The 26,162-nt window shown below is 39.3% G+C and overlaps 1 non-coding gene across 1 annotated transcript; it reads right to left on the bottom strand.

The window, feature by feature from the left end:
- Nucleotides 1-4,513: 4,513 nt before the first annotated feature.
- Nucleotides 4,514-4,674, bottom strand: LOC140250844 (U1 spliceosomal RNA). Its single transcript, XR_011903300.1, has one exon. It is a non-coding gene; the product is annotated as a U1 spliceosomal RNA (small nuclear RNA).
- Between the last annotated feature and the right edge of the window lie 21,488 nt (nt 4,675-26,162).

Genomic DNA, 26,162 nt, shown 5'->3' with positions numbered 1-26,162 from the left:
ATGCTATAAAAACAATGTTGGGAAGGAGAGAGAGAGAGACAGCAGGTAGGCTCAGGAAACAAAATGCTGAGGGTGCAAAACACAGGTAAACTCTCCAGTTTTAAATTAGAGGCTGGGATGGGATGGAATGTGCCTGGCAGAGGGTTTGTCCCTCCTGTTGGCAGACAGGATGCTCCAAGGACAACTGGCCACTGAAGGGAAGGCCAAACCCTGCCCTCCTCCTTGAAGGTGCCCAAAGGTTGACCACAGGTAATTGCTTCAGCCTCCTTATTCAGGTCAGTGTCATCTGCAGACCCAACCTCTTGTATTATCCAGTCCTATGATGCAGTGTGACAGCTGGGCTGTCATTTGATGTCTTTACTGTTGCAGTGTTAGCCTATGACTGCTTAATAGTAATACTGTCAAATTCCTAGTCATACTGTCTGGTTTTAAGACATAATATCATAGAATCATAAAGTTGGGAGACCATTGAAATCATTTAGTCCAACCAAAGATCCAACACTTTCCTTGAAAACATCCAGAGACAGTAAATCTACCACCTCCCTGGGCAGCCTGCTCCAATATCTTGCTGATTTTATCCTATCCTAGCCATGCACAAAGAGTTTAGATCTCAAAGCAGCACATGAGTTTAGATCTCAAAGCAGCACACAGGAAAGGAGATAGACCTTTCTTCTTGTTCTGTGTCCACAGAGGCAAAATGGGGCAGGATCATAAATGAACACTCCTGCAATTGCTCAGGCTCTGCTACTTCTAGTACTATACAGAAAACTAACAGCAGGACAAAAGAATTGAGTGGTGGCTGACAACTCATAGAAAAGTAGTGGAAAAACAATACCTGGGTGTCATTGTTTTTCATGTTTTTTGCTAATGGTATTCCACATCACAACATCATGTAAAGCTCGAGGAATTAAGGAGTTAATACTCCATTTCTATGAACTGACAACTTTTTGGATAGCTGGTTCTCAGAAGAGAAGAAAAACTACATACCCCAGACAACTTTGCATTCAGAAGGAAAGGTAAGACCTGCAAGTCACAGGATTTGTGCTCTCTTGCTGCCTAGCAGTGTGTGGGTGTGATTCCCCAGCCTTTTTGCCTGAAAGTCAGAGTAAGGCCTTTGGTTTCAGACACTCTTATTTTATCTGCCATTTATTACCCTCAGTTCCAGGTATATTGTATTATATTGTGCTATCTTGCATTCCAACATCATATTTAGTAAGTTAACTTTCCTCCTCAAATTATTGCCACTGTTCTGTTTTTAGGTCCATCTCCCTACCCTTTCCCAGGGGGTCCTCTGCCCCATTAGTCACAGGACCAGGACAAACCAGCCTGTGAACCATCGGCACCCCTCCTCACCCCCCACTTTTTGGGCCAGTTGGCATATGGGCCTGCTGTTCCTTCCGTCATGGGCACTGGAAAGGACTTTCATAAGCAGATGATAAACAGCTCAAATAGTATTTTACAGGAATATTTGTTGTAATGTGAATTTGCTTAAACTGACAGTTTTTTCTTTTTCCCTGAATCACTCCCTCGCATCTTTCTTGCATTTTGCTCTCTTGGCTCACACAACAGGCTATGCTGCACAGCAGCACTAGTAGAGGCTTTGTGGCCAGATGGGGTGAACTGGAGTATGCAATGTTGTAGGCATTAATGAGGATTTGGGCTGTGACGTGGCAGTACCTCCCCTGTTCTGTCCCTTACCTTGTGATGTATCTTGGGCGTGCATTTCAAACGTACACTCAAGGGGGTGTAGACAAAGTGATTAAAGTATTTAAGGTGTTAATTACTCCCAATAAATGCCATTTTGCCATCTATCACGCTGAGTCATAGTGGCTTTTTGGCCCTAGCGGGGGGCAACGCTAGAATCCAGGGTAAGGGGGTGGTTGAACCATGGAAGTACACAGCGACAATGCAGTAATATCTTAGCGAAATAGGCTGGGGGGGGGGGGGGGGAGGGGAACCAAGGGGGCCCAAGAGACAGATGCTGCTCTGACTAAATAATACATTGGTGTAGAACTGTAAGCACTACAGTGCAGCAGGAGCTTTTTTTCTAGAAGCAAGCCTGACACTTAGAGGTAAAGTTAAGCAAGACTGGGTCTCCTTTCTAAATACAAAAGGCTCGAAGTATACAAAAGTATTACTTAGAGAAGTTCTTGATGCTGTAAATTCAGGGATCTTGCTATTCTGGAGATAATTCCATTTGAAACCTGTCATGAAATGAGAAGGCAGGAAAGGTTTTGTGGTGTGTCTGTTCCCTCTGTGCACTTTGATCTTGGCCAGGTTTGTGAGCTCCTTGGTCCATACACTCTGCAGGTGCATTCATTTGGATTTTTCCTGATTTTTCTGATATTTCAGAAAATGCATAATATTTTCCAGCAAATAGGCACACAACATTCACATGAATTCCATGTTCTCATCCTCTATCAGTGTGCATGGTGCTTAACTACACAAAGAATTGTCATGGAGTTATCTAGATCAATCTATGTCTGTGAAAGGAGGCAGTAGGCCTGTGGGCCCCCTGACCCACAAAAATGGGAAGGGGGGAGGGGTAGGGAGATAGGAGCTGGGCTCAATGAAACAAACAGCAGCAGCAACAATCTAAGGAGGAAAATTATGATATCAGAATGCAAGATAACACCATATAATACAATCTAATTGAAATTGAGACTAATAAATTAAGTAAGAGAAAGATTTCTGAAGACCAAGAAGCCTACTTTGAAATTGAAGGTGCTGTGCTGCTTGGAAACACATCCACACCCACTGCCAGGAAGTGAGAGAGAGAGAGAGAGTGAGCATCACTGCCTTGATGTGTTTCCTTCTCTGACTGTGAGGTCCTCTGGGATGTGTAGTCTTTCTTCTCTGTGCTCCACATGACGTTATGATGCAGAATACTAATAGCAAAAATTACAAAACCCTGACCAAAATAAAGAAATTTAAAAAACAATCAAAAGGCTATTCATAGAATGGCTTGGTTTGGAAGGGACATCAAGGATCATCAAGTTCCAAACCCCCTGCCATAGGTGGGGTTGCAAGCTACTAAATCAAGTACTAGACCAGGCTGTCCAGGGCCCCATCCAACCTGGCTTTGAACATCATGACATCTCTGGGCAACCTCTTCCAGTTCCTTCAGTAGAAAACTTCCCCCTGACATCAAATTTAAATATTTCCTCTTTTGGTTTAGTTTAAAAACTTTTCCCTCTTGTTCTATCACTATCTGCCCTGTAAAAAGTTGTTTTCCCTCATGTTTATAATCTCCCTTTAAATATTGGAAGGTCTCAGTGAGGTCTCCCTGCAGTCTTCTCTGATTTCACTTCTGCAACACTAAGAGATATTACCTTCTCTTGCCATGTTAAATGAATTTATTTCCTTAATTTTCACCGCTCCTTTTAACTTAAAATTATTGTGTTAAATGAACTTGATCCTGTGCTGTTGCATACTGATGTAGCTCCACTGATTTTCAAGAAAATTATTTTTTTCATGTCCACAACATAAATATTTCTGTACAATGCACAATGTGGAGCTTTCTTAGTATTCTTAGTAGACGTGCTAACCAGTGAATCATTACAAAGATCTGCTCATTTTGCACAAGCATAAGGCAATGCATTGCCTACAGGAACAGGAACTCACTCCCTATCACTAGCCCCTTTTCTGGGCAGGTTGGGTGAACTGTGTCAGCTGGAGAACTGGCTTTGAGCATTGTACAATAGCTTTTCATCCAGATTGCCAGCAGCGATCACTCTGACTTCTGTTACTGGCAGTATAGAGAGCCTTTCTTGAATTCTATACCAAAATTCAGTGGCTTCTACTACTACCAGGAATCCATTTGAGTAACCACTGAAACAAAGAGAAGCGGAAGATAGACGTTAGTGTTTGTTTGTTTTTTATTACTGCAGTTTATAAAAAGTATCAGCATTGGCCAGCAGAAAGGGATGAGCAAAGCATTTTAACTCCTGAACAGGTAGCACAGACAGTAGAACTGAGAAATCCCAAAACAAAGTTCCTAAAATGCTGTAGGATGGGAGATAGGGCTGTTGGAACATGAGCAGTAACAGAGCAATGCTGTGCCTTCCTCCACTCCTACCCTACTGTTGGAGCCACTCATGGCCCTGAGGCCAACTCCAGGTTTTGGTGTACAGCTATTTCAGCCAGACACTCATTTCTCTTTAGTAAACACAGACTATCTTTCAGTGTGAAGCAGGGTATGATCACTTACTTTTATATCCTTTGAAGCTTCATTGGAATAAGAATGTCTTGTGCCATATACACTGAAGATGGTTTTAGTGATGCATTCTCCCAGAGTGGAGAAAATTAATTCACATTTATTCCCAGTGAAGGAAGAAGTCGGTATAAAACAAACAAACAAAACCAACATGGAAATATCTGGGTCATTCTTTCTACCATTCTTAAAAATGAGTGTGATATTACCTTTTTACCAGTTACAAGGAGCTTCACCTAACCACAACTTTTCAAATATCATCCAGAGTGGCTTGGTGACTACATCAGCCAGTACCCTAGAATGAAATAAATGAATAAAAATTACCATTCCCACAAATTATGCAGTCAACTTTCCTGCATTTGTGGTGATCACAGTGGTTGGCACACCCGGAGCGCTGGGGATAAGCCTCATCCTGGGAAAACCAGCTACCTGATCATGGTGTCTCCCCTGCCAATAAGTATTTCTGGTGCTTTTTAACAATCCTATGCTCAAATAAGAATCACACATAAACTGTAAAATGTTTATATGGCTGCTTACAACAATTTGTGCATCAATCCTGTACATGTTATAAGTATAGCTAGATGGCTTTAAGTTGGCACTCAGGGAGCATCTTTTATGCTGCAGCACCATCTACAGTAAAGACCAGAGATATCTGGTAGCAAAGTTTGGCTGTTTTATCAGGTGTCACATCTCACCATAGGCTTGAAATTGCATTTGCCTGTGGTGGGTTGGTATTTTTGGTGGTTTTTTTTGTTTGTTTGTTTGCTTGCTTGCTTTTGTTTTGTTTTCTTTTGTTTTGTTTTTCTGTTGGCTTCCATTTGCAATATGGAAACTGCTTACATTCTAATTTTCTTATAAACTTTGACTTCTTGTTCTCAGTCTTATTCCACTGTTTATATTTTATATGCATATTTCTACTGTTTAATTTTATAATGTTGTCTTAACTTTTTCTAATTTCCTAAGAACTAGAATGTATTTGGGTGGCATCAGATGTTAACAAATGAAGCAAATATCTACAACTTAACTCTCAAGTTATGTTTCATGTCCATTTCACTCTATGTTCCTCTTTTTGCACAACAGCTACATTCTTGCTGCCAAATGAATTATTTTCCCCAGTGTTTTGTTGTTTTTCTATGGAGAAGAACAGGTTAAATCATTTAAGTTTCTGCAAATATTTTATATCTTCATCTTTAGAGGGCACTATCAGACAAAACTGTTTTCATTCTGGCCTGCCGTAACTATTTCACCTTCCTGTCATACCCTCATAGCTACATGATATCACTGTATGACTTGTAACACACAATGAAATTTAGAATTCCTGTTAGAGTATAGATTCTGCTGGAACTGTCTGTAGTTTAATAAAGCATTTTTAATTGCCAGCTCCTTATGATCTTTTCTTCAAATCCTATTTAAGTCATTATATATATATATATATTTGTTACTGATTTATACCTGTTTACGCTGTGGAATTCAGGGAATATACTAACATACAAAACACTACCAATTTTAAAATTGCCTTAGTTGATCAAAATAAATATATTCTAAACACACAATTCCTTATTACTTTCTATCTCAGAAGTAAGAAATATGAGGTAAAGATGAGTGCCTGAGTTGAAGAGCTTATTTCTTTATGCACTGTTATTAGTCCTTTCAATTCTGTTCTGGAAAGAAAAAAGACATTCCAATTCCAAGTGAAACAGGAAGGCAAGGAAGTGCAGAAACATCTATGAACACCACCTCAGTAACATGCAGTGAAACATCTTAACCAAATGCTTTTGAACAGTTTCATAAAAAGATTTTCCTCCTGACAACATAGTATAGTCTTAGATGATTAATTTCATACTTTCTACTGTGACAACTCTTGAGTTTGACCTAAGAAACAGATGGAATTAAAATTACAATCCTATTTAATTTAAGAGAAGAGTTTAATGCATGGAAAGAGTCTGTTGTAAGTTGGAATCATGATTCCTCACAAGCAACCTTCACAGCTAGTTAATAACTTTACCTCATGAGTGTCAGAAAATTATTGGCAAAGCTAAGAAGGAGCTTTAAGAGCCGTACTGGTGGCCTAATATGGACTCTTAAGTGGAATAATTCCTGAAGGCATGAGTAATGTAACATGCATTTGAAACTATAAAGCAGCTGCTGCACGGTTTGCTCCATTTTTGCAATAATTTTAGCAGAAGGTTCATGAATTGAGAAGCCAGCCAACACTTCCTGTAAATTGGGTAGGACAACAGAGATCTCTGAAAATTTCTAAATCATCTGTAATTTGTAACTGCGACTGACTGGATGTGACACTCATTTCTGTTTTTCTGGGGTTTTTGTGTGTGTGTTTGTTGGGGGGGAGCGGGAGGGCGGAGCTGGTCTGTGTGTGTGTGTGCATTTTGTTTTTAAATGCTAAGTCATTTTCAGTATTGTTCTCAAGAGTGAAGTCTTGATAGTCTCTATCTTCAATAGACTTCTCAAGAGTGTTAGTTAATTTTTATTTCTCTTCCAATTATAAAGAAACAGTGGCCTTTTGTACATTTGAGTGAGAGGAATTCTTTATTCACTGCAGCCTATTCACTTAATGACATGTAAGGTTTAAAGCAATTAAAAAGCATTAATCTGCATGGTCTGATTTGCTGTATCTGACATAATATTCATCTTTGTACAGTTACTCTTAAATTATTTCCTATAATTTATGATAAATACCATAATTTACAACTGAGCTAAGTTTTCTGATCTATTCATAGCTGAAAATCAAATAAGAAAATGGTGAAGACTCTGCATGACTGGAATAAACCTCTTGTCCATCCTAATCTCATGCTGGTGCTGCCTTTCCTATATTTTACCCTCTAGGGTTCCTGTCATTATTCTACCTGCTGCTTTTCATTCTTCCCATCTCTAAATGGGAGCAAGGTGGCATTTTAGCTTTAATTCCCTTTAGTATCTCATTTGTAGACTGATTGTGCCTTCTTAGACTAGGGAAATAGAAGGGGTTTGTGAGCTCTCTGGGAAGATCATGAACACATCTCAGAGACAAGACTCATTTTCCTGCCTTGTGGGGCACAGAATTGCTAAGGCAGAAAAGCAAGTGAAAGGCAGTCTGCAAGATTTTTCTTCGTATCATGACAAGCCAGGAAGCTGAGGATGACTGCTGTCACTGTGCTTTTCAGTAGCACAGGCAGAATGTCAAAAAACAAAACAAAACAAAACAAAAAAGCCACAGCAGAACACTCAGTTTTCTGAGACTGCAGCAAATATTATACTCAGGTCTGGCTGGTACAGTGGTTTCAGGCTTCTTCCATGCCCTGACAGCAAACTCTAGGCTAGGAAAGTTGGGAGACCAATACCTGCCCCTGCTCTGCAGAGTGACCTGCCACCTTCTGCTGCTCTTTCCCATGACTGGTGTCTTGGGTTTCACGCCTACTAGAGGAAACAACTTAGAGAAGCGTGAAGTGCTTTGTTCCCCTTGCCAGTGCCTCAGGCTGTGATGTTCCTTTTGTTATGTAGAATCCACATACATAAATGATTTTTTTATATTAAAAGTTGAGCTTTTCCACCTGTTACCACAGGAAGGAAACACCAGGGAAAACCCAACCTGTGCCAGGGAAATGTGGCACTCACCCCAGCTGGTTCCAAGTTGGGATCTGACCAACAGATCTTTTACAAAAGAGCAGTTACAGCTCTAGTCTTCTGCATCCACAACAAATTCAAAATCCACCACAATTCTTACTCCAGTCTCTGATATCTTCAGGATAGTAGGAAGCCAAACATTTTTTCTTAAAGAATTCTTCTCCAAGTGTGCCTATTGGATAATGATTAACCATTCATGCTAATCTCTTAAGGGTAAAGTAATTATTTTAATGTAGACTTGGATAAAAATTTTAGCAATATAATCTCAAGTACTATGCAGTACTATATTAGCTGACTTCTATTAATTTAAATACTAAACTCTTCATAAATCAAATCTCTAATAACACAGTGATAACTTTGTTTAATTGGGATCATCTGATAGCTATAAAAATGTTGAGTTACTTTACTTGGGTTACAATCCTTTAATTCCTTTGTATCAAATTTTTACACAAGAACAACATAGGCAGGAAACAGTAAGCTTGGGATTTGCAAAGAGTCTTTTATAACACTGGGAAATCTCAGATACTTGCCTAGGGTTTCTTGGCATCTGTCAGCATAGTAGGACCTCTGGTCTAAGACCTGTAGATCAGGTATGTACACTGTGAAATCTTAGACCACCAGTGCAGCATCGAAACAACTCACAGACCTGATCCTGACCTACTGAACGCATCACATCCTTATCACATCCTCTGAAAATGCTGGAGTTGTAGCATACTGAAAGAAATTATACAGGACATGCAGAGCTTGTCTGATGCTTCCTGGATGTGGTGAGCTCTTTGAAGTGTTGTATATAACATGTTCACAGATACTGCTCAGCAGGAAATTTATGCAGAACTTTGGACTGTCAACTACAGGGACTTAATACTCTTTTGTGGGAAGTGATAGTGTGAAAGCATCACCGGAAGACTTTGCTTGCAAATTTCCAGGAGGCAACTGCACTAACATGCCCTCCAGTGATCCTGGACAAAAGAACAGATCTTGGAAAGCTGTGACCTATCAATTCCAGAGAGCAACTCTGAAGGTTTAATTCACATCAGCAAATTACAAGTCTCTGTTTTCATTCAGATAGGAGAAAAGCTAATAAAATGTACTCACAGTAAGAAGGTAGAATGCATACTCCAGAGCCAGGCACTGATTTAGCTGCAAAGGGATCTGAATATTGGGCAAGCAACATCAGTGGGAAAACACAGTCTACTCTTCTTATGTGATATGCTTAAATTCTTCCTGCAGTCAGCTTTTAAGTCTTCTGTAAAGAAAAATTAAGCTAAGATATCTACTTCTCTTATTGTTGTAACTCAAAATACCTACATAACCTTGCAATACAAACAGTGGGCTTCCTTAAAGCAGTGTCAGACAAGAACTGTTGGATACACAACTCCTTTCCTTCTCAAAGATTCAATCCTTTCTTCCAAGTAAATGCCCTAACTGCTGGTTTCTGGGTTGTCTGCAATACATTGGAAGGTATGGAGCCAAAAGCTCAGGAGAGAAAATTTGTGAGAGAAGGAAGGCAAGTGAGAGGGAGCACTGACTGTAGAGTAAAGGTGTGAGCCTTCCTCTGCTGGAATGTGCCAGGAGAGACAATATGGTTTTTATGGGTGAGAAAAAATTTCAAATTTTGATCCTGAATAGTTATTTAATAAAAAAAATCAATGGATCACTGCTGTCATTGGCCTACTCTTTGTAAGGCATTCATTTCCTTGGGAGATAAACTTCATTACAGTACAGCAAGGCAGTGCTACCGTGTTTGGAAGGCACCTGTCAGACAAGTTGTCAAGGTTATCCTATCAATTTTATTCAATGACTGTTAGAAAATTTGATGGATTTATTAAGGAAATGAAATCTTTCAGTTAATTTATAGTGCTGTTAATAAAACCTTCCTGGGTTTAGGCCTGTAATTGAGATATATGAACAAGTTCTATAAAGAATGCATATGAAAACTCAGGCATATTTAGCACTTAGTGATCACAAGGTGTTTCAAGAAGGTGACATTTTATCACTTTCTGTCATAGTCTTTGCTCTCTACAGTGGTGTAAATTCAGTCTAATTCCTGATAAGTACAAGGTGTTCACAAAAACCTTAGATCACAGCCACACTATGCTGCTCTAATTCTTTTAGATCAACTGATATCCACATTTTGCACTGCTGATCCCAGTTCTGTAGCAAATAGGGGAAAATGAGCTTGTGAAATAAACATGAGGTCTACAATGAGAACAAGTCCCTGAAGAGATTTCAGTGATGCCATACATGAAAACAGTCTTCAATAAATACTTTGACACAACCAGCTGATTAACAGCACAGTGTAGATCTAAGTCATTGCCTAAGTTTTTGCTCTTACAAACAGCCTACAGAGCAATTAATTTCATTTACTTTTTAATAGTAGTGCCATTAAAAGTTGATGTCTGAGCCAAAAAATAAAAAATAAAAATAAAGTGAGTTATGTATGCTTTGGCCAGATTTTTTTCTGAAAAAAATGATGATTCACTTAAATTAAAACTCCATGTAGGTGTAAGAATGTCCAGTTTTTGAGAGGAGTTTGCTGTTGAGCTTATCTGATATCCACAGCAGCATCTCTGTGCAAGAAAGCCTGATCCTGAAATAGAAGCTGAGTTTCTTTCTGGGTCTCTGGCTACAGTACATGAGAAATATGTGTTAGTAAAGCAGTGCAAAGAGAACTGCTCAGCTCTTGTGGTCTGAATCAAATGAGGTTCAATGATTTGTCATTTCAAATGACACACAAAAAATTATTGGCTATCAGTGAACAATGGATTCACAATCAATATCAGCAATGAAACAGATAAACCACAACAATACACACATATGTACTGTCAATTAACACCTACAAATTTCTGGGTGCTCACTTATAGTTAATTCCAAAAAGTTGTAATCCTACCTGAATATACATATACACACAGAGATGTACACACTAGGGCTTATGTTACACTACCACTCCCCTTTCTCAGATGATATCATCTGTGGCTGCCCTGCTGAATGCTGAACACTGTGCTTACTGTGTGCAAAGATCACACTTAAGAGATGCTGCCTTATCCCAGCGTTAGTCAGTTCTTTGTCTCAATTCTGAATCATGACATTTGTGAGGTACGTAGTGGTTTCATAGTATCATAGAATGGTTTGGGTTGGAAGGGACCTTTAAGGTCATTTAGTTTGAACCCCCTGCTATAGGCAGGGACATCTCCCTCCAGACCAGGTTGCTTACAGCCCTATCCAGCCTGGCCTTGAATGTTTCCAGAGAGGGGGCATTCAGAACCTCTCTGAGTAACTTGTTTCAGTGTTTCACCACCCTCACAGTAAAGAATTTCTTCCTAATACCTAGTCTAGATCTCTCTTCTTGCATTTTCCCTTCTTCTGTTACTACATGCCCTTATACGTGCATACCCAGGAGACCTGGCAATTCAGAATGCAGATACTAATCATAAGTATGTTCTGGAGGTGGGACTTTCCAAACTGCTCTTCTTGATCATGGAGCTGCTGCAGCTGTGAAGCTGGTAGGATTGTAGAAGGAACACCATATCTGAAACTTAGATTAATAGAAACCAATTAGATGAAAAAAAAGAAAACAACAACAACAACAACCAAAAAAAAAAAAAAAAAAAAAAAAGGGGGCAGCTTGGGTTGTAGTGACCATGAGATGGTGAAGTTCAAGATCCTGAATGGATGAAGCAAAGCAAAAGCTACCCTGGACTTTAGGACAGCCAACTTTGGTCTCTTCCAGGACCTCCTTGGAGCTATACTGCTGATAATACAAAGTTGGGAGGACACACCTGAAGGCTGTGCTGCCATTCAGCAAGACCTGGATAGGCTGGGGAGCTGGGCAGTAAGAAACCAGATGAGGAATAACAAAAGCAAGTGTGGAGTCTTGCACCTAGGGAGGAATAATTTCATGCACCAGTACAGGTTGGGGGATGACCTGCTGGAGAGGAGCACTGCAGAGAGAGACTTGGCTGTCCTGGTGGACGACAGGTTGGCCGTGAGCCAGCAGTGTGCTCTCGGGGCCAAAAAGGCCAATGGCATACTGGGGTGCATTAAGAAGAGCGTGCCCAGCAGGTTGAGGGAGGTGATCCTCCCCCTCTACTCTGCCCTGGTGAGGCCTTATCTGGAGTACTGTGGCCTTTTCTGGGTTCCCTAGTAAAAAAAGACAGGGATCTCTTGGAAAGAGTCCAGAGGAGGGCCACAAAGATGGTGAAGGGCCTGGAGCATCTCCCCTATGAAGAAAGGCTAAGCGAAATGTGTCTGTTTAGCCTCAAGAAAAGAAGACTGAGAGGGGACCTGATCCAGGTCTATAAATACCTGAGGTGTGAGGGGCAAAGTGATGAGGCCAGACTCTTTTCAGCCATGTGTGGAGACAGAACAAGGGAAAACGGCCAGAAACAGGAGCATAAGAAGTTCCACATGAATGTGTGCAAGAACTTCTTTATGGTGAGGGTGATGGAGCACTGGAACAGGCTGCCCAGAGGTTGTGGGTATATCTATGGATATATTCAAGACCCATCTGGATGCCTACTTGTGCAACCTAATGAATGTAGGGTACGTGCTTTAGCAGGGGGTTGGACTCAGTGATCTCTGGAGGTCCCTTCCAACCCCTACGATTCTGTGATTCTGTGATATATATATATATATATATATAAAGGGAATCTGGCATCTGTCTTGAGAAATTATATATATATGTACATAGGAGCAAGAACTAGAGGATACTTGTGTATTTAATTGTGGACAACCAATAGCAGGAGCAGGAAAACTAGAAGCTTCTCAGTAAAGACCCCTCCTCCCTGGAGTTGGTTTACTTTCGCTTACTTCTGTGTTCTGTTTGCAGTCTGTGATGTAAAAGGTCCATATTCAGTGGAGAAAACTCAAAAGAGAATCAGTCCTAACCTTTCTGTCAGTCTTTCAACTCCATGGCAGTTGTAAACATCCTCAAGCTAAGTAAAGTTAAAACCATAATGTCTTCTTAAAAATCATAAATAACATCGTTATGCTGAAGTATTTTGTACATTTCTATTTTATCCTAGCATTATTCTTCTGTACATGGACTCATTTTGTGCTATGTGGGTGCCAGGACATGAGGAAAAAAATGTTTCTGTCAGTAAAACCAAATTTCAGTAAGGGAGGTTATGAGAAAGCGTCACAAAATCATGACATTGTTAAGACTGGAAAAGACCTGTAAGATCATCTGGCCCAACTGTCCATCTACCACCAATGTTGTACACTAAGTGCTGTCCCTTAGTACTACATCTACATGTTTCTTGAATATCTCCAGGGACAGTGACTCAACCACCCCCCTGGGCAACTTGTTCAGTGCTTGACCAGTCTTTCAAAGATTAAGGTTTTCCTAATATCCAACCTGAATCTCTTCTGGTGCAACTTAAGGCCATTCAGAAGGGGGCGGACTCTTTAACAGGGTCTCTTGTGATGCAGAAATAGTTTCATACTAAAGGATGGGAGGTTTAGACTGGATATAAGGAAGAAGTTTTTTACGGTAATGGTGGTGAGGCACTGGAACAGCTTTCTCAGAGAGGAGTGGATACCCCGTCCATGGGGACATTCAAGGTCAGGCTGTGCAGAGCTGTGAGCAACCTGATCTAGCTGTACACATCCCTGTTTGTTGAAGGGAGCTGGACTGGATGATCTGTAGAGGTCCCTTCCAACTCAAACGATTTTGTGATTCTACGAAGGCATTTTCATGGGAAGATGCTTTAGAACGTTTCAAAATTTCCCTCGCTGGTGTTACAACAATGAATAAGAAAATCTATTTTCACCCTTCTCTGTAAAACTGGCTGTTAGTAATGTCAAAAAATACCTAAAGGTACGAGGAAATCCTGGAGTTAAGTTTCCAATTCTGTTTCTAAACCTTGAGTATAGATTTTGTACTACAGTCTTTAATAACATATGCATATAATAATTTTCCATAGGATATGTCATTCAGTGCATAGTATAGACAGTTTGACCTGTGGTGAAAGAACACATTGTCTGTACAAAGTCTGCCCTATGTCTCACAGAGTTTAGAAGTTATTATAGAAAATAAATAAAAACATAAATGGGGGTCTAAAGAGGAAGAGTGATGGTGGTCTTGTTCCCAAGTTGGTTAAGTACAGTCTGAGTACATTCTTGCCTCTGACAGACATCTGGCTTCTCAAAAGAGCTTGTTTTAGATGTTTTCTGTGAAAATGGATCTTGGAGAAAGCAGAATTGAAAACTGTGTGCAAAGTGGCTATTGAATACATTTAACAGTTACACTTACATTTTATGGTACATTTCAATGCATTATTTTATAAAAGTTTATAGATGCATTAAAACATTTCTATATTTTAAATGCCTTTATAAATCTTAGCTTTAAATCATAATGTTCTTTGAAGAGTACAAAGTTGAAACTGTTAAGCAAAAATCAGAGGATAAATCCATCTATTGCAGTAACTTGTAATATGTAATGAAATTTCTTTCTGTTAAAATATTTTTTCACTTCTAATTTCAGCAATATCAACTAAGTATTATTTTTGGCTGTCCCTGTTGAGTGCATAGGAACTCCAGGGACATTCATGGGCATGAGAATGCTTCTACTTGCACATTCACTCTCCACAAGGTGGTGATATTACTATGTCTTATAGTGTTCTTGTTTTGCAACAAGCTGAAGCAGTTGTACTTCCAAGAAAAACAAAAAAAAAACATCATTCCACTCCATGTAACTTGAGAGGTACAATTTAATCTCATGTACATCTAATTAGAAGGTTAAATGACATCACCTTCTTCAATATTTAGGATTAAATGTCTGTCTTTAGCTGATTTTACCTAGAATTTCCTAGACAGTAATTTCTCTTAAGGACACAGGAACGCAAACTGTGACCACTTTTATGTGGAACCATTTATACAAAAGTGACAAAAAAGGCCATCTTTGTGGTTGCTCAGTGTTTATCTGACATGTTGTAACAGGCTTTTTACAGGAAGTTCAGTATACAAGTATTGTACAGTAGAAATCATGAAGACACAAATCTCAAAACATTGTTACCAATACTAGTGTGATATTTCTAAGGGAAAAGGTGTTTTATAGATGGAAATCTTGTCAGCTTCAGGTAGCATCTTTTCTTGATACGCATGTAAGAACACTAAAGCAGCAAAAAAGTAATTAAAATAATATATTGTTCTATGAAAATAAATCTGCTCCTTTAATCAGGGCAGTATCTATAGTGAGAGAATATATGAGATATTAAGATTTCCTCTTCAGTTAAAATATTTGTCCGAATAGTACTAGTCTATGTACAGTAAATTCTTTGGTGTAGCCCAAAACAATCTTAATGTACAGTAACTAAATGTAACTGCATGGGAAACAAACTTTTGGAAAACAATAGTAAAACAGCTAAAATCTACCCTCAAAAATGCATATGTAATTCACACTGGGGAAATGATGTTCTTAATTACTCATTTGCAACATGGTTCTTTGGCCACTGGCATGTATAATAGCAGAACTTAACATTCACATAAATGGAAGCAGACTTTGGCACTCAATGGTTGCTTCAGGAAGCTTGGTGGTCTGGGAATGTTACTCGTGTGTCTGCAGTCATGTGAGAGAAATATATTCAAACTCAGCTCAGAGGAATTGTTTCTACTCCGAGCTATGAAATACACTAATCATATTAGTCTTTTCTAGGGCAAAATTATCTAGTGTGAGGAGTGACCTGCTCTGAATAACACCGCTCCAAATAACAGCTTGCAAGCATAGAAAAGCAGCAGTAACTGCAGCCAGCCAAAAATATAACCAGAGGTAGCTAGAAGGAGACTCCAAACAACACTGATGGTTCTGCCTTAGTCTACAGACAGATACAGATATTCTTTGCAAACAGGATGATTTATAATAGAATTGTTAGCAGTTGATTTTTTTTGGATGATCATGGGTTGCAATGCTGCTCTGCTTCCTTTAGAATTTGAATCTGAATCTTGAGAGATTGTTTTTTGATTATCTATGAAAGAGGGTTTTTCTCATTGCCTGCTGTGTACATACATAGTGTTTTGCTTTTTTTAACATTAAGATGACTTACAAATACAAATCTCAGCTTCAGGATTTCTGTAAGCTGCCTGAGGATTTTCCCTGGTCCTTTTTTTTTTTTTTTTTTTGGCTAAAAGTGGTGAGATTTTCTGTTTTCCTTCTGAATTGTTCCACAATATGAAAACATATGCAGTGTGTGTTGCTGAGAGATCCCTTGCTTGACTGAGCATCTGTAATCTAGCAGTGTATCTTTTCTAAAAGTTCTTAATACTGACATCGAATCATCACTAAACTGTCCTATTCCTCCTCACACCAAGGATCATTCCCTATTATGCAGAATTATTATTATACGGTATGATTCCCTATTTTACTCCCCATGTGTAAATTTGAACTTCACAGCAAAGGAATTAGAGCTCCCCTTCCACTACAGTTTCTGAGGGTTGAGCTTTTGGTTCAGGCTGCCCTAATTTTGTTCACCTCTGGCACCATTTGCTCTCTCTGGAAAACTACAAGTGTGAAGCAATGGCAATGCTTCCCATCCAGTTTCAGTCTCACATTTGAGCTGCTCTTCAACAAGAAATTAATTTGATGCATTTATTTCCCCTATAACTGAAACAGTAAGTAAACTTAAATGATCCCCTCTTCAGATAATTTAACGCAAGATACTTATGCAGAAGATAGGTACTTTGTCCCATACTTATTATCCTTTTCCATAGCCTTTTTTTAAAAGGATAATATTTTGATACCAATCTAGCATAAGCAAAGAATTTATAATCACATAAATGGAATTTGTCTGGCACAGATTTCTAAACATATTAATGCCTGGAGGTGACACAGAACCAGCTACAGTTTTTGACATCAGAGCTTGAGCACCATGGGAATCCAATTCTTAACATGAACTAGAATGCAGACTTAATTATTCTTAGATAATTAAAGTAACTCTAAAACATATTTTCATTAGTCGGTTTGCTTGCATGGAGGCTTGACTCTGTTCTTAAACTTGAGGGAGCCAAATAATGTTCACTATAACTCATCTTTGGCCATTCCTGTTGCTTGTTCTTCTCCTGTCAGTGCACAGACATTCTGGAGTGTCATTTTGGTTTTTCGACACTTCCCATGCCCTGAGGACCATAACTCTTGGTTTAAGATTGCATGCCAAGGAAAATTGCTTAAAATAGAGTTGCTGCACTGCCTAACTTCAAGATCCCTAGATCCTCTCTTGGCTCTGACATAACTTCCCATTAAAAACATATCTTTAATGACTAGGAAGCCTATGAAACTGAGAATTTCAGATTGTTGCTAAAGATACAGGAATAAAATTGCAAAATACTGAACACTGAATACACCACACATATTTTTATGTCTTTTCTTCCAACTGGAGATTAATTAAATTAATGCAAAATTGTTGCAATATAACCTGACACTGGGAACCACATGAGGTAACTGCATGCACAGAACAGAAATCAAGCCTATTTAAATATTCCCTAAACTTCACAGAATCACATAATTGTAGGGGTTGGAAGGGACCTCTAGAGATCATCGAGTCCAACCCCCCTTCACAAACCTTTTCATATTCACCCAGACCACTCTGAGGTTTTACACTGAAAGTATGTCTAAGTTGGGGTTTTGATTTGACACGAAGTAAAATTCTGTTTCAATTTTAAGTTTCACTCATCTGCAAGAGGCAAAAAAAAAGGCCATATCCTTCTTTGCTGTAAACCAACATCTTTATGTTACTTTCAATGAGGCTGCATAGGTTTACAGCAACTGAAGAACTAATCCTAGTGAAGAAAAGCCATGTGGTGAATTGAACCGAAGAAAATGTTCAAATGAATAAGGCCAGCTGTACAGCACAGGCAGACTCTGCAGATGGGCATGGTGCCAGGCTTCCCCATTAATTGCCTCCCTATGCTTCATTGAAGGAAGTTTGAAGCCAGTCCAAATCTGCTAAGCTCCCCAGCACCACCCCTCTGTTTCTACTCCAGCTGCGGCTTCCAGACACTGCTCTGTTGGCAACCAAAATGGGAATACATACGAGGAAGTCTTCTAAACAGTACTTTGCGTGAGCTACAGAACCAGGGCTTAGTCATGGGTAACTCTGGTTCCTGGAGCAGCAGTGCTGCAGGGGCTCATGATCAGAAGCCAAGTGGAGGAAATGAGGCAGGAGGAGAAGCTAGTGTTGGAGAGACAAGAAAAAAGAAGCGTATGGGACAGTCAGAAATCGTCTGAAGTGGATTCAAAGGAAGTGTAAGAGGCAGCTGAGAAAGCATGAAGATTTTGGGAAAAGACTGACAGAGAAAATAAGACAAGAAAGGCCAAAAGAAAACGTAGGGATACAGTTTGTGTGTGAGGAGATGTTTGCAAGGCAGTACTGTGCCTGGAAACGAAAAGTGGAAATGAAGAGAACAAATTTGGTGGAGGACTGGAGAACACTTCTTGGACATAAGGGAGGGCTGACCAGGCCAAAGTTTGTGAGAGGTGTTTTAAGAGACACTGTGGCTGAGGAGACTGGAGCTGAAAGCTGGAATGAGAAGAAATTAAACTGGAAAAGTCTCTGAGAAAAAAGCATGGACTGACTGAGCAAAGTTTGGAAACAGGACGTGTGAGGGGAACACCAGACTGGGGAACTGGGAGAGCAGAAGGTTTTGGAACAGGCATGGTTGTAAGGAAATGAGAAGAAAACTTCCCCTAGGAAAAAGAAAATCCTGAAGTGTCAGTCAGTATCCAATAAAGCACAGTCTCCCTTAAAACTGAAACACGGATCCTCATTTCTGAGCATCAGTATTTCTAGTGACAGCACATAACAGTGAAATCCAGACCTAATTTTATGCTGAAATGATCCAAAATAATGAATTGGAACAGTTCTGCCCATCGGCTATCTGTGACGATCAGTATGAGTGTTTTGGCACTTTGCTTCACTCCTTCCAAAAAGCTCCAATGAAGCCTATTGGCAAGCATTGTCAACTCCCTCTCGTGGCTATTGCAAAGATGATAGCAACTCATTAGGGCTATCAATAATAAATATAATATCAATAATCAGTGAGTTCATCTATTTGGAGAGGAAATGAGAACACAGTGAACACTGTTTTGAAGCTGATGAATGAATATGCACAGCTCAAAAATCATTTTTTACTTCAAAATTTTTAAAAAGTAAACAAAAATAAATAAAAAAAATAATAATAATTTTGTTATCTGTAGGACCTCTGCCTGATACCTTCCAGAACAGAAAATATATGCTATGCATGAGACAAAGTGGGAAGGAAAGGAATATTCCTGGAACAATGCATCTCTACCCCATGGACCATCACAAAGTCCCTTTGTGGGTAAGCAAGCCTGTCAACCAAGGTGCAAAGTTCATATTTCCCATTCCCCTGTGCCTGTTTTTTTGGACTGAAACAAAGACTGTATGCTTACCTTCTCACTTTAGATACATTCTCTGATTTAGTATTCAGTAATTCAGCCTGATATAAAAATCCTCATACTGGAAAAATCCTCATACATACTCATAAGCCTGATGGCTTTAGCTAGTACTGTCTCTGTTGCTTATTACAATAGTTCTGCTGAGAATTATGCATACAAAAGACAATTTACTAAATGTTTTATCAAGCATTGCACATAATCAGCAGGTAATATAAAGTTTGTTTTTACTTTTTATGTCTCCGGTGTAAATTGACCCCTCAGCCTCCTGCCCTGGCACTAGTCCCAGCAGCAGTGCCAGCTGGGGGTTCCCTGAGCACAAACACTGCAGGCACGTATTCTCCCTCTGCTCTCTTCCAAGTACAAATCCTTCTCCAAACATGAAAGCTATAACTCTCACTGAACAGACATCCCTTGGTTGGTGAGGTAGGGTCAGTTTTGGTTGTCTGTGCAATACCAGAGACCAGAACCATGAATGGAGTTTCGTTCTCCCAAATATTCATTAGCACAAAACAGACTGCAAACATTGTTTCTTAGCCTTCTGATTGAGCTAAACTTTGGACCAAACTTTAATGTCAGTGGCGATGGTGTAGTTCTCTCACAATTCTATTCTACATTAAAGGTGAGACATCATAACTACCACCGCTCTGTATCAGAGAATCACAGAATTGCAGGGTTTGGATCTCTAGAGATCACCCAGACCAACCCCACTGCTAAAAATTGTTCCCTTCAGCAGGTCACACATGTAGGTGTCCAGAGGTATCTTGAATATCTCCAGATAAAGTGATCCCACAACCTCTGTGGGCAGCCTCTTCTAGTGTTCCGTAATAATGGAACTCTCCTGTACCGGTCTGTGTAACTACGCCCTGTCATGGCTCCTTTTCATCAGGCCTTTCTTTAGCTTATTGTTATATTCAATAACAACAGAATGTTTTGTGTCATCTATGGTCTCCAGCTTTCATGGGCTTTAGGATGCTCTGGTGAGCTCAACTCCCACCCTCTAATCTCCTGTTACAAAGATAGCATGGGGGGCACAGTAGGGATTTTCCTTCTTTCTAGTAGTTGCCTTTTTCAGAGTCTGTGGTTTTTATCCCAGAACAAAATAAATAAATAAATAAATAAAAGTTAAAAAAAAAATAAAAAAATTTTAAAAAAACCAACAAACAACAACAAAAACCCAGAGGTTACATGAATAGGTTTGAAGAGCATGTGGATGGAATATAAAGGATTTATTACCACTCTATAAATTCCTACTAAGGTTTGAATTCCTTTGTTTTTAATCACCAGCAATGAAACAGTTCACAGTGCACTGCAAACATAGAGCCAGCTTTTTGTTTGAGACAGTTGGGGAGGAGGGGGAAGAGAGGGGAAAGGCTCATGAGAAACATGAATGAGTGGGTTTTGCTGACTCAAACTACAGGGATTGACAAAGTGCCTATAAGCAAATTTCCCATGATGTTAATAGCACAGCAGGAGCTTTACTGTATGATTTGTGGGTATATTGAATATTTTGAAACTTGTCATACCTAGACAAGTGGAATGAAATAGTAATTAACTTCTCTAAAGAGCACAGCATAAAATGTTGGCTTGTGGTATACAAATTAAATTTTTATATTTATCTCATCAAACAGAAATACATAAAAATGTATTTGCTTTTTTGATCATATTTTCAAGATACTTCTTTAATTAATACATTGTTTTTATTACATAGAATCTTCATAGTATCTTGGAGATTAGAGCTCTGAGAGGTGTTGGCAATGCTGCAGCACATACAAAATCTTATGATGATGAGGCAGTGGTGGCTAGGGCAATAGAAGACAGTAGGGAAAATCAAGGGAAATACTTAAAAGGAACTAAGGAGTTATCCAATAAGGAGATGACAAGACCAATTGCCCAGCTGCGTTGTCTATACACTAATGCATGCAGCTTGGGAAACAAATAGGAGGAGCTGAAAGCTAACATGCTTCTAGAAAACTGTAATATAGTTGCCATTCCTGAAAGCTGGTAGAATGAATCGTATGACTGAAGCACGGCTATTGATGGCTACACATTCAGAAGAAATAGGCAAAGAAGGAAGGAGGAGGTGTTGCTATCTACATCAGGAGAAGAATGGAACGTGAAGAGCTGTCCCTAAAGAATAGTCATGAGCAAGTTCAAGGCCTACAGGTGACAGTTAGAGACTGAGGCAGCAAAGGGAGACTTGTGACTGGTGTCTACTACAGGCCACCTGATCAAACAGAGCCTGTTGATGAGCCTTCCACCTCCAGCAACAGAAGGCCTTGCTGGTCAAACTGAAGAGCAAGAAGAAAATGCACAGACAGTGGAAACTGTGACATGTACTGTGAGAAAAACTTAAGGATGCTGCTAGACTATGTAGGGATGGGGTCAGGAAAGCCAAGGCACAGCTTGAAATAAACTTGGCAAGTGATGCCAAGAAGAACAAGAAAAGGAAATTCCAGGAGGGCATGACCTGCCTAGTGAGTGACACAGGCAAGCTGGTAACAACAGACAAGAATGGCTGAGGTACTTTACAACACTTCTGTCTCGATCTTCTCTAATAACTTCTCAACACACAGCCCTTAAATGTTAGGATGGTAGGAGGGGACAGGGGAAGTGAAAATCAGGTTCATGACCATCTGAGGAACCTGATCATCCATAAGACTATGGGTCCTGATGAGATGCACCCTAGAGCCCTGAGGGAACTGGCTGATGTAGTTGCCAAGCCACTCAATGATATCTGAAAGGTTGCAGAGATCAGTTGAAGTCTCTGGTGACTGGAAAAAAGGCAACATCACATTCATTGTTAATCATGTATATCATGTATATCTATTGATATAGATATTTTTCATTCATAAGGAAACAATTGCTTATATTTTTACTCTAGCCAGTGGAAACAGTATACAAATAAAAACAAAAATCTGTCACGTAGGGTCCTTAAAAGAAAGAATAAGTATGGTGGGTAACCAAGTGTCTGCAATAAGGTGTGCAGAGGTGAGGAAAACAGAGAAAGTAATGAGATGATAACTGGATGAAATCAAGTGGAAGAACAAAGATACAAGACTGAGGATAAGAATGCATATGACCTGATTGGTAGAGCGCTAAGTATGACTTCACTGTGCTGCAGTACAGATCTTCTGGTACTGCTCCTGACTCTTGTTGGCTCTGACTACCGACAGATGTGAGCTGGGGAGTGCAAGGTACATCTGCAAATGTCAAAGCTCAGGGCCAATATGGGAGGTGAAGCATTGGAGCAGGAGATGAGATGGGCTGTTGGCAGAGCAGACTCTGGACTTTTGTTACCGCATCAGCTTTGTGTAACTGTTAAACAAGAAAAAATTAAATGCAGTTTACTAATATATCAAAAAGTGCTTTTCCTGGAGGGGGTGCACTTAAACATGCTCTAGTTATAACCAAGCAGTGATTCCAGAGGCTTTATTTATATGCACAGAGGTAAAAGTTGCATGAATTGATCGCCCAAAAAAAAAAACAAAAAAAAAAAAAAAAAAAACATGAAAGAAGATTTGGGGCAATGTTAAAAAACAAACAAACAAACAACAACAACAACAAAAAGCACATTCACATCAGTAATTTTTTTACTCTAGAAGACACAGTAAAATGAGCAGTCTGGGAAAAATAACTTCATTCACCGTAGCAAATGGCATGGTCTTAAGTGTTTTTTACTTCTAGTCCATGGATTTGTGTGTACTGATATCTCAGGATGAATTTTGGACTTTAAAAATGAGTGAAGCTGATAAAAGCAACAAGTGTATAAAGAAGTAATCTGGAAGCTGCTGTAAATACACTGACTAAAGGGCCCTTGCAAGTCTAGGATCTTGAGAGATTCTCTGATAAAAATCTTATGGCAGCCTGCATAGACAGCTGAGCATGTTTCTTTAAGTTGTGGAGTTTGACCCTGAACCAAGAATGGACTGATGTATTGTGCTGTTCAGGGTAGCAACATCTGAAGCTGGGTTTTTGGTTGCACACATGGCATTGACAGTGACATGGTTCTCTCATCCTCTCACCGTGACCATAGGCAGAGTGAGAGGCTGAGCCTAGGCTACTCAGGCAGTGTCTCACAGGAGAGGTTTTAGTGAAAGGTGGTTGCCTGCATAACATTTAAGCTCCTTGGTGCATGACAGATTCACAGATGATAAGGATTATAGATAAAAGTCCTGTTAATATTTTGCTCCAAACCAGAACTTTATTTTTGAAGGAAATGTCTCATTTCCCACATTTATAATGTTGTAATCTTTGATCACACAAACTGAAGTGGTTCTGAATGAAACCTAACAAGAGAGCATGTTCCAGCTACTCAGGGACATTCAGAATATGGGAACAGACAGGCACTAAACTAAAATCTGCCCAAAACTTTTAATGCATAGATATCTAGTGATGATTACCAAACTCTGCACAGAGCTGTTCCTAGTATGTCACATGACTTGCTAATACAGTCACAACTCCTACTTCTTCTGCTAAAGTCATACATTTTGGGTCCAGATGACTAGGTCACATTTTTCTCTCCAAGTACAGAAAATGTCATGCTGTTCTGTACTCAGAGGGCCATTAGAAAGCCAGGATCCCAGATCCAGGTCATTCCTGGTTGGGAATGAGCACAAGCAACATGTCTGGGGTCTGGAAGGTTGTCACACTGACTGGGGAAGTGCCATTTCTACAACTACTCTCAGATGTTGTATTAATAGCTGAAGCTCAGAATAGCAATCAGTCAACTTCCAGAGGCTAATGGAGCTTAAAAGGGCATGTAACCTGGCAACTGGATTTGGTCAAAACAAACAAAATTCTAACTAGCAAGTGTGAGTAGTAATGTGTAACAAGCAAAACTATCTAAAGGTTCTCCATCTTTTCCATTTTCTCACCATCCTTATTTCTTTGGAGCCTCATCAAGGAGAAGCCAGAGGGAAACTGGAGAAATCCTTTAAAAACATCATCTAACCCATATGTTAAGAAAAAATGCGTTGTTTACACTAAATACATAATGTGGGAAACTGCCCTATCAGATAAGATGTTCCTCACCTGATTATGATTTGAAGGCAATAAATAGAAAGAACTAGTCATAAAATAAATGGGAACTGAAAACATATGCATTTAGGTCTTTGGGTCAAGAATAAATCAAGTACAAATGTAGATTTTCTATACTTCTGCCAGAAGTCAAATATGTTATTTTAGCCTATTTAACAGGTTGCTTGCGTGTGAACTCTTTCTTAAGCTGAAATACTCATTGTGAAAGAGATTTACACAGTTTGTTTCTGATACAGTTAAAATGAAAAGATATTTTCTGCTTTTCTGTGCCTGCACATATACTGTAAGTGCCAGTTAAGCTTCTATATGTATGCTAGTGGCAAAATAGACCCCAAGGTCTATTACATCATTAGGTCTATTTACTTATTTAAGTCACAGAATCATAGGAGTTGGAAGGGACCTCAGGAGATCATTGAGTCCAACCCCCTGCTAAAGCACCCTACATTAGGTCTCACAGCTGGGCATCCAGATGGGTCTTGAATATATCCATAGGTATACCCACAACCTCTCTGGGCAGCCTGTTCCAATGCGCCATCACCCTTATCATGGTCAAGTCTTTGACTGTTAATAGACTCTTCTCAGTAGTTAATGTGACAGATGTATTTATTTAATTAAATTGTTTTTAAAAATCCTGAATGTTAGAATTAATTTAAAATTCATGTTCAAGAATAGATAGTTTAATTCAATTCACAAGCAATGCAAAGTGACTAGAAACATTTAAATAAATATTCTTGATTTAGCCACTGGATAATTTTGATGACAGAATTGATCTCCATAAGCTAATGTTCAGATCATTCTCCTGTAATTTAATTGCCCCGAGATGGAGTCAGATCTCTTTAAATTACGTATTTTCAAACTCATTTAGACACCAAAGCCAATTAAATCAATTTCAATGAACATTAGATGCTTTCTCAGTGTAGGACTTATTCTCCTTGGTCTTCAGTTTCAGACCTGCTGAATGGAAATTTTCAAACATCACCAGCTGTTCAAATGTCATTTTGAACAATAAATTTTCACATCAGAAAGGGCAAACAAAACCAAGAGAATGCAGAACACCATCAGATATTGATGCGAAGTAGTTTACATTCTGCAGCTTTTCCAAGTTGTCTTTTTTTTTTTTTTTTTTTTAATTATTATCTTTCAGAAATGCTCTTTGATTATCTCAAAACCTTTATGAAGCAAAGAACACTGAGGTCACTGGCATTCTATGGGACACGTCTTCCTTCCTCAGAGGTATCATTTCACTCCTTACAACTCCTCTGTTATTGTCTAGTTCTACCCATACTACTGAAACACCATAAAGGAGTTCAGGCTGCATAGAGAAGTGTAACCCTGTGATTGTGCCTCTCCACCTTTTCATAGTCTTAAACTAATATGTTATTTAGAATTGAAATATTAGGATTACAGTGGTATTTAGGACTCTCACTGATATACGCAAAACCTCACAGCAGTAGTCAGTCCCTGCTCTGAAAGCTTTAGGATCTATCTATCTTCTTTTCAGCTGGGACAGAATTGTTTTCTTCAGAGTATCTGATATGGTTTTGTTCTAGGAAAAAAAACAACTGTGTTGATAACACACTGATGGTTATAGTTGCTGCTAAGCAGTGTTGTACAGAGACCATACTCAGTGAAGGGCCCAAGAAGCTGGGAAGGAACAGAATTAGAACAACTGTCTTAAATTTGCCAAAGGGATATTCCATAGCATGTGACATCATGTGGAAGGAGTTTTGAAGAGAGAGTTCATCTCTCTTTTCTGCTCACTGGAAGGCAAGCTGGGCATTGGCTAAGGGGTGGTGAGCTTGTGCACCACTTGTTATTTTGCTACATTCCTACACACTCACACACACAAAGAGTCATAACTATTATTCTTTTCATTTTTCT

Source organism: Excalfactoria chinensis, chromosome 3 (genome assembly GCF_039878825.1).
Source record: "Excalfactoria chinensis isolate bCotChi1 chromosome 3, bCotChi1.hap2, whole genome shotgun sequence".
NCBI lineage: Eukaryota > Metazoa > Chordata > Aves > Galliformes > Phasianidae > Excalfactoria > Excalfactoria chinensis.
The sequence above is the reverse complement of the archived record's forward strand: the minus strand, read 5'-3'. Positions and strand labels throughout refer to the sequence as shown.